The sequence below is a fragment of the Macrobrachium nipponense genome, chromosome 19 (genome assembly GCF_015104395.2).
Source record: "Macrobrachium nipponense isolate FS-2020 chromosome 19, ASM1510439v2, whole genome shotgun sequence".
NCBI lineage: Eukaryota > Metazoa > Arthropoda > Malacostraca > Decapoda > Palaemonidae > Macrobrachium > Macrobrachium nipponense.
Window position 1 is genome coordinate 66500608 of NC_061088.1, and position 10000 is coordinate 66510607.

Consider the following 10000-nt stretch of genomic DNA (forward strand, 5'->3'; position numbering starts at 1 on the left):
AACTCACAAAGACAATCTTCCATTCAGACCCATCGTTCATGTGCCGGAGCTTTCAATTACAAAATTTCTAAATGGTTAGCTGGCCTCCTTTCCCCTTTTTTAGGCACCTTTTCTCCCAGTCACATTAACATTCGGAAGATTTTTGTCACAAATTCAGAGAAGCACATATACCACTTCACAACATAAAACTTTTAAACCTTGACGTAGATTCCCTGTTCACTAAAGTACCAGTACAGGACGTTCTTCAGTTTTTAAGGGTAAAATTATCCCCCTATTCAGATCATTTCCCTTTGGCGCTTGACAAAATAATAAAGCTAGTTGAATTATGTGCATCTAATAACGTATTTTCATTCGGAATCATTCTACAAGCAAAAATTCGGGTGTAGTATGGGTAGTCCTTTAAGTCCTGTTCTAGCCAATCTGTACATGGAATACTTTGAAACTACAGTAATAAATGCAATAAAACCCAAAAACATGCTGTGGATGAGATACGTGGATGATATCCTAACATTTTGGGATAATAGGTGGGGCAATTTTAATGAATTCCTCGCGAAATTAAACACATTAGTGCCCAGCATCAAATTTAAAGTTGAATGGGAAACAGACAACAAAATTCCTTTTCTTGATGTTTTAATAATCAGAGATACGACAGAATACAAATTCACCATATACAGAAAACCAACGTTCTCACTTTCATACATTCACTACTTTAGCTATCACGACAGTACTATCAAGATAGGTGTAGCTAGTAACTTGTTCTTAAGAGCCTTACGAATTTGTTCCCCAGAATTCCTGGAAAAAGAATTTGAACTAATTCGCAAGCAACTTTCGTCTTAAAATATCCTGACCATATAATTGAGAAAGCAATTCACAAAGCAAACGTAATTTTCTACCGACCCCCTAAAGACAAGACCAGAGATACACCCAACAATAAAATAATAATTCCCCACCTGGACACGATTAAGAGAATAACCAATCCCTTCGGAAAATCGAACCCTTTTGTATTTACTTACCCAAACACCTTAGCCAAATCCCTGATTAACGTCCAACAAAAGGCATCTCCAAAGGACTCTGGGGTATACGAAATCCCATGCCAGGACTGTGACCAATCTTACATCGGATTTACAGGTAAATCCCTTCCCCAGAGATTAATACAACACAAACGGTCAGTTAGGTATGGACAACAGAACTCTGCTATTTTAACAATATAAATGAACATAACCATAGAATAAACTGGAATTTGTCACGTGTAATTTATAGCAGCAACTGCCGGTACAAGAGTCAAATGATGGAATCGGCCTTAATAAAAGAGAGGCAGGTAATGAACATCTCAAAAGGAGCATGGATTTCGGACACGATCGACAACCTCTTCATTCAACCAACCCTTAAGAAGATTAAAGGAAGATATCAGCGGGGGTGACTTAAATTGGCTTGTTTGTGGATGGACCTCTTGGTATAAATACCCACCTTTTCTGTAAACTTTTCTCATTCATCTACCTGAAGAGGGAGACAGCAGTCTCTGAAATATAGTACTTTTTTCTCTATATGGTGGTGTTTTTATGGGCTCCTTTTATTAGATATATATGTATATATATATATATGTATATATACATACAAGTTTGTGTGTTTACGGAAACTGCTCAATGTTGATGTGTGTTATTACCTTGGATTACACACACAATATATATATATATATATATTATAATATATATATATATATATATATATATTATATATATCTATATATATAGATATATATTATATAGATATATAAATCCCGCCCATTCCTTATATAGTCTCAATTAACAGTCAAGTGGCAAAATTATTTATGCAAAGGACTCTCTCTGAGTTGATATCTTTTACACAAAAATTCTGATTTAAGTTCTTTTTGTGCTCCTTTCCATCATATATAAATGTAATGAGAGTGTGTTTCATCAGTGGTGATTAACTCATCGAAGCCCTCCCATTTCTTTCTTCTCTCTTCCCTTACCTCCATCCAATCTGCGACCAACAACAGCCGTCTAACGTCTAGGTACATAATTCACTGCTTAGGTCAAGAGAGGCACACTGAATTTGAGGAAACATCGTTCGGCTCGAAGTACAAGCAACGAGAGAGAGAGAGAGAGAGAGAGAGAGAGAGAGATAGAGAGAGAGAGAGAGAGAGAGAGAGAGAGAGAGAGAGAGAGAGAGAGAGAGAGGCGCTTCTTTAGTTGTTTATGATTAATGCATGCTGGTGGTATTCCTCAGGTAAATTTACTAACCAAAATTTTCATAAATATGTGACAAGGTCTGGTTTGTTGCTTTTATAAACCATGTAAATCAAACACATTCAATTTAACGGAGTAAAGAATGTACAGGAGTAAGTGTATAAAATTATAGCCGAAAAATATCCGCTCTAATAGCTTATTGCGCAGCCATTTATTTCACCCGAACCCAACATAAGCAGGAAATATGTTCCACCTCTCCTGAGGTATACGTTTGAAAGATGTATCCCTCAAAGAGGTGGAACATAGATCCTGCCTATGTGAACTCTCTCGAGAGATTGAGAGTTTCCAGCCCCGTGATTGGCTTATCAACAGCCAATCAGGAGCGTCGTAAGGGACGGGCCTAGACATCAAAAGCACGTTGATGTGAATCTACTATAGTAGGATTCAGTTTTTAAACAAGTAAGTTATTTGAACTTATCAGAGAAAAATAGGTCAAAGGCGTAAAACGAAGCAATTCAAACAAGAACATTACCTTTCCTTTGCCAAACCCTATGAATACGTACTTCAATCACCTACCATCAGTTACAATTCAAATTTCTCATAAAATTATATAGGACGGGAAGAAATAGCCTCACTTTTTACTGATGTTAAGTACAAGTTTCTGCTCGCTGCCATCAGGTTCTATTCACCAGCTCTTGAAATATTCTTCTAATCACCTGACATAAGAGGTGGAAACAAACGCCCTTCAACTTCGTCAGCTGAGGTAACATTTTAGACCTTATCAGCCAACAGATAACCTTATTTCCCACAATCTTGAACCATGCACATGGAAATTAACATAAAAGACAAGGCAAAGAAATCGAATGATGAAAATGTAAAAGACAAACAAATTGACTGAAGAAAATGTAGTAACAGTAGTTTAATACGATCGAGTGGATGCATGGAGACTTATACAAATAAACCAAAAAGGAGAACAGACGAGCATTTTATTTCAGGTAGTTCGTATCACGAAAGGGGATATGCCCAAGATTTACAAAGCTCCCGGTCTCCCTTCTGTTTCATTTGTACTGCATTTCTTTTTTCACTGTACCTCTTTTCATTGTTTCTAACTATATTATTATTATCATCATTATTATCATTACTATTAGTAATAGTAAATACGTGCATATAATATATATATATATATATATATATATATAATCATCAAAACATAATTTAATATACAATTCATTCTCCCTTCTGTTTTATTTATATGACCATTTTCTTTTCCACAGCAACTGTTTTTCGCTGTTTCTATTATTATTATTATTATTATTATTATTATTATTATATTATTCACACATACTAATCAACAAATATAATTTAATTTCCAATTCATTATGCATGAGGAATAATTTATGGCCAAGAAGAATTATAACTGGCAAGTGATTCAGCGCCAGTAAAGATTCGAACCTCCCGGCTATCAAGAGAGATGTTTCTTGGTAGGTGGATGGTCAAAGTCACTATCAATCGTTGTTTCTAACAAGGTTCATGGTTTGGTCATGTGGAAAGAATGGACAGTCCCAGATTGGTCTTCTATAACTCAAAGAGTGTTACGAATTGGAATATGAAATTTAGGCCAAAGGTCAAGCGCTGTGACCTTCCATGTTATGTAGTGATGGGAGTAAATGAAGTTTTATTAGTGTAGCAGGAGGAAAACCTCGCAGTTGCTCTATGAATCAATTGTTAGGAGAGGGTAAAAAGTATAATGGAAGAAAGATAATATGAACGGGGACACAGTAAAGGGAATGAGAGGGGCTGCAGCTCGGGGTCGAAGGGACGCTGCAATGAATCTTCAATATTGCCTACAGTGTGCCGCTTGATATGCACAACTCCCTACGGGTGGAAGTGTTTGGGAAGGAGAAGAAGAGGAAGTAATAGACGTGTCACAGGGAAAAGGATTTATTATCCAGGAAGCACAAAAATACGTCCATGGTAGGGGTGAGAGGTACTATCTGTTTGTGGGTTTGACGCACCACTCATGAGCCTTCGATGGAAAAGTGTGAAACAAAATGAAAACTAAAAAATATGGGGACAACGAAGACAATATATGAGAGGAGAAAACATCGTCGAGTAGAGCGTTCGAAAATGATAGCCATGGAAATGATATCATATCATATCATCGCTTCAGCAGGGATTAAAAATGCATAAATGCCGGTTTAGATTAGGAGCTGGATTTTCTTTATATATCACAGAATAATGTTTCTCTCTCTCTCTCTCTATTCTAGCGGAGTTAATAACGTTACTAAAACTGTTACGCAACAAATGACGTTTTCCATGCAATGCATGACAAAGTAAAATTAAGCAAACTCTGCGCTTCTCGGACAGTCACTTCCTAATTTACCCTGACAATGAAAATGGCCTGAGAAGTGTATTAGATTATTTTAATCTTGTCAAGCCTTCGCTAACCAATTCTCTTTACTCGTCAAACAATGCGCTTTTATATACTCAAAGTGACTTCTCTAGAGCAATAAAAGTGGTATTTTACACGATGATTTACAAGAGTCCTACATTATATACATGAGTACATATTTTACTATTACTGCTTAAATCTATTAACAAATGAATTATAAATGATCATACACTGATCATTATGATTTTCAACATCCTTTTGTTTTCAACATAAACGACACCCTTTTGTATTCAACACAAATTAAATCCTTTCGTTTCAACATAAATGATCCGACAGGTTGCGATATACATAAATCTAAGTTCAATCCGTCAATCGATTAGTGAAAATGCTTTTAATATTGTTGCAAATGGCATGGCTTAGCACGTCAATTGGCATGCAATACACCGTAATAATTGTGAACATAACTGAATAAAAGGAGGGAGAGAGAGAGAGAGAGAGAGAGAGAGAGAGAGAGAGAGAGAGAGAGAGAGAGAGAGAGAGAATTTACATTATTCTGTGATATGTAAAGAGAATCCAGCTCGAGCAATAAATCCGTATTATCTCTAAAAGCAATTCAACTTTTCTTCCCATCCAGTATTTCATCATAGCAGTCGGAGACTTGTTTACCATCCAGAAAGGGTGTATTTCTCCTCTTATTTTCCCGGCATGAATACAACTGTCCATAAATAATAAATAGGCGGGAATATATCAAAACATTTCAATTTTCACTCGTCGTTTCTTCTCGTCGTAATTCACTGGAGCTTCTTCGCAAGCCAACCACTCCGGATATTTCAAGCGCCCCGGTTATCTAGAGCGGCGTTTGAGAACAAAAACATCTTGTTACCGTCTTCGGGAAATAATATTTGACAAGATGAAGGGCTTCTCGTCACGAATAAATTACCAGATAATTCTCTCTCTCTCTCTCTCTCTCTCTCTCTCTCTCTCTCTCTCTCTCTCTCTCTCTCTCTCTCTCTCTCTCTCTCTCTTACTGCCCATCTCTTTCCTTTCTCAACGCAGCTTAAATGAACCTTCAACATGAGGGGAGAAAACACTGTGGCTATAGATGCTTCTTTTTGTCTGCATTAATTTCATTATTGTATACAATTTACATAACTGTTAATTAGGCAAACTGTTACAACGTCAACGCAGAAGCGAAACGCTAAGCATAGTTAGCTGTGTCATCCTTCTGCCATATTTCCGTTTTTCGTTCTTTTTTCTAAATAAGAGCTATGGAAAGATGGAAGCACAATCCCTACCGCAAAACAAAATACAACTGCACAAATTATTTACTCAGGCAGCGTTCCCTCCAGAAAAATCTTCTTACTGACAGGATCTAATCGTCTTCTTAATCACTATCTTGTTATCTAAGGAAAATAAATTGCCCAATTCTTTCCACGTCGAAATAACCTTTCCTCCTAGGATTTCTTTCCCTAATGTATCCTGCAGTTTATGTTTTGTGTAGACGTCACAGTCGAATGGCAGTCAAAGTCACAGGTGACCTGCTGTACAGCTGCCGAAAGGTCAAATCACGTCGACTCGAGCTAGGACATTCGATCAAAACCTAGCGCTGTCAGGTCAAAATCCGTTCATGTCAATACATAGTACCGACAAGTCAAGTCACATTCGTACCAAAGCCTCGTTTCGACAGTTCAAATCCATTCATGTCAGTATGTCGTTTCCCGCGATCTCGGGAGGAGTACAATTTGCAAAAAGTCGCTTTGTTTATAAATGGGCGTGGTTTAGTTGGGAGGAGCTCTATGACGTCACCGGAGTCAACATAAGGGAAGGGGGAGTTTGTAGAAGAAAAACTGAGAATTCTGCGAATATAAAACGTATAATTCTAGGAAAAAAATAAATTTGAAAAACCTTTATAAATTCCCACAGAGTTGAGTGTTTACTACTATCTTCTCCAGCTCAGACTTAATTCAGAACGAAAACCTTCTTTTAAGAAACTGATGTCACAACGATACAGTCACGTAACACGGACATTGATCACGTTGAGTTGTGTTTACAATTGGAAAGTGGAGTCTGGATCGAGGGTTTACCTGTTCAATACTGTCATGGTGGAGACGATTCTAAAGGGAGACGGTACCGTACGTATAACAGATCTTCAGGGAAAACTCAAATTATACGTCTAACAAAATCAATTTGTTAGACATACATAAATATAATGAACACGAAAACTCGGAATTCGCGTCGCAGTTACCTTTCATACTTCTCTTTCACTTCCGGGATAATCTAATGATGACCATTCTAACGCAAGTCAACTCATGCCAAATCACTTCAGGTATTAAAAGACATTTATTCCAAATGTACCTATCACGTCAATAAATTCTTTTATCTGGCAGGCACTCGCACAAATAAAGATGAAATTCTCCGAAAAAAAATTCCAAAACCTCACTTGTTTTGAAGTTACGAAAATGGTTCGACGGGATCTTTCGATCATTCGCCATCTTGTGAGCTTTCTTGCAGTATCTGGATATTCTGCCCCAATTTAGTCATTCCTGGAATTCGTTAGCCCTTGTGGGTGACTAACGGCCTATGTATTGATAATCTCTCCGTAACCACATCTAATATCATTTACTGCCTATTAACCATATCCACGAACAGCTGAAACACGCAGACACGGGATTTTCAACCTAACTCTTCCAAAGTTTTCAAAGAGCTATTCAAGGATTCTACTACTACTACTACTACTACTACTACTACTACTACTACTACTACTACTACTACTACTACTAATACTACTACTACTACTACTACTACTACTGAGACTTCAGTTTCATTCACATTGTTTACTTATGAAAGTGTCCATAATTATCTATAAATATTTCTACCAATCTGAATAATTGGTAGAAGAATGTATTGATAATTATACACACTTGGAAACCAATTTGTAAAAAACAATTCTTTACACCACTTGATACTTCGATTATCACGATACGGGTCGATTTTCTATTACGCCGGGAATATTTTGTTACCTATGGAAAAACGTAGAAAAAACATACACACACACACACACACACATATATATATATATATATATATATATATATATATATATATATATATATATATATATATATATATATATGTAAGTATATACATATACATATATATTATATATATATAATAATATATATATATATATATTATATATATATATATAATATATATATATATATATATATACACGACACTATTCCAAAAATTGCAACGAATAGTGCTTTAAATCCTACAATGGCCCTTATCAAGTCCATTAGTGACGACAATTTTCCACAATTTTCATTATCCGTATCCTCAAGTAGGAATATATTTTTTTGCCTTTAGTCTCAAACGCCTCTCCACCATCTAAAAGCCATTTCTGACCCCACAGGTTCCAAACTTTTCCTTGACGCTCCTCCGCCTTGGTCCAAAGTGAATAAATTTCCTGAACCATTAGTACCTCCTACGATAACAATGACCGTGGTAGCTGCCAATCTCACACTATGACGTGCTAATATAGAGCAAATTACGCAAAATGTGATTTTCACCAGCGTTGAAAGCACGGTGAACCTGGATAAAACGACACAAAATACTCAGTCATAGGCAACGTATGAAAAGCTATGTATAAATGAGGCCAACTCCTTAAACATACGTTAACACTTTTGCCTAAAAAATGTAGCAGAACGACAGTCGATGAGCGCATTTAGCCCTTCACATTAAAGAAGTCAATTTGAAGAGAGAGAAGCAAATGCATCCGGCGCCTATGGGAAACGCCCCCTTTCTCCTCTTCCATTCCCTCCATTCACCCTAATCCCTCTCCCCTCGTCTTTCTACTCCCGCTCCCCACCCCCTCCCCAACTAGTCCTCAGACATGACTGCATGAGAATAGGAAGGACTGGCATCGTGTTTTGATTTCCTGTCAATGATTCAAGAGCTCTTTTGCCTTTGATCGCATACACGTAAAAGCTCTTGCAACCTTGCCTTTGAGAGCCATTCGTCTCGATGCTGCATCAGTTTCTCCTCTCTTCTTATCTTTTTATTTTTTTTATTCTCTCTATTTGAAGTATTGCGCCTCGCGAAATTTCAATAAATTCTTCGTTGTGCTGTGAGCTTGGCTATGCAAGTTCCATTGACGTCTTGTATCTCTCTTATTAATAGTCTTTTTCAAGTGCTTTTCACTCTTCATTCTTATTTCTAACTAATTATAAATGTTTTGTGTTAACTCTCTCTCTCTCTCTCTCTCTGTGTGTGTGTGTGTGTGTGTGTGTGTGTGTGTGTAAGATGACGTTTAGAGCAGAATTATTTCTCTTGTCAATTATAATCGGTTCTAATGTTAACACAGGAAACTTACCAAGATGTCGCATACCCTCATAGAAATATTTGTTCTATAAATATAAAAAAAATCAGGCCATTAAGAATATCAACCTGCCAATGATACTGAAAATGCTGGGATGACTTGGCATAAAATATCATACAGGACAATCCATTTTGTTAATGGGTTAGGAGACTTGTGGCCCATTGTTGAAGACCAAACTCAATTAGCTAATGGCGAGGATTAAAATCTTCGTCATTAAATTCTACCCACTCCTCCAGAAAGCTCTGCTGGATGGATGTCACATTGCATTTATGAGTCTGCTGGATGATACTATGAGCCTAATCAATGTTGCTATGAGTCTTCTAGCTGATAACTTTCGTCTGTTCAAGTCGCATTATTTTTAAAGAAAGAGGACAATTAGGGTACGGAATCGAATGTCGTCATCAAAAGGAGGCAAAGCATCAAAAGTAATGACGATGGAGGAATGACGTTAGCGGACAGCCAACTATGAAGCGATACACTCGCCTCTTGAAGAATGACTATTTATAGGACTGAGAAAACGGAAGCAAACTGTTCCAAAGGTAAAATCGATGCAACCAGATTACAACAAAAATCTCCGTCGATGATTTTCATTTCCGCCAGACCACACTGTAAACATCCTGTAACGCCGCCTCGAATCAATATCATCTCCTCCCGACGCCACTGCCAAGTAAAATGTGATACAAAATGATGTTGGTGGCTCCTAACTGCGAAGTGAAAAATAGCATGATCGATGATGCTAATTACAGTGGGCAATTATCAGGCGAGCCTGGTAATAACAACCATTAAATTATGCATACATAATAGCAATTAAGACGCTTCCGGTAATGAAGCCATAAAATCGCGGAAGTTAATGACGTGTCATGACGGCAACGGAGGTTGCCACGTTATGCTTGCCGTCTCGGGGCTTATGGCATGCGCTCTCTACTCCTCCAAACGCTAATCAATTTCCAAACTTTGATAAGCTTATTAGCTACGCCAGAACACGTTTCGCTCATTTATCATCTTTATAGGAAGTCTTTC

The 10000-nt window shown here is 37.2% G+C and overlaps 1 protein-coding gene across 3 annotated transcripts in view; it reads right to left on the minus strand.

Moving 5' to 3' along the window:
* The window catches only part of LOC135217893 (uncharacterized), a gene marked incomplete at its 3' end in the record, with an annotated part of 656594 nt that overhangs the window by 353638 nt on the left and 292956 nt on the right, over positions 1-10000 (minus strand).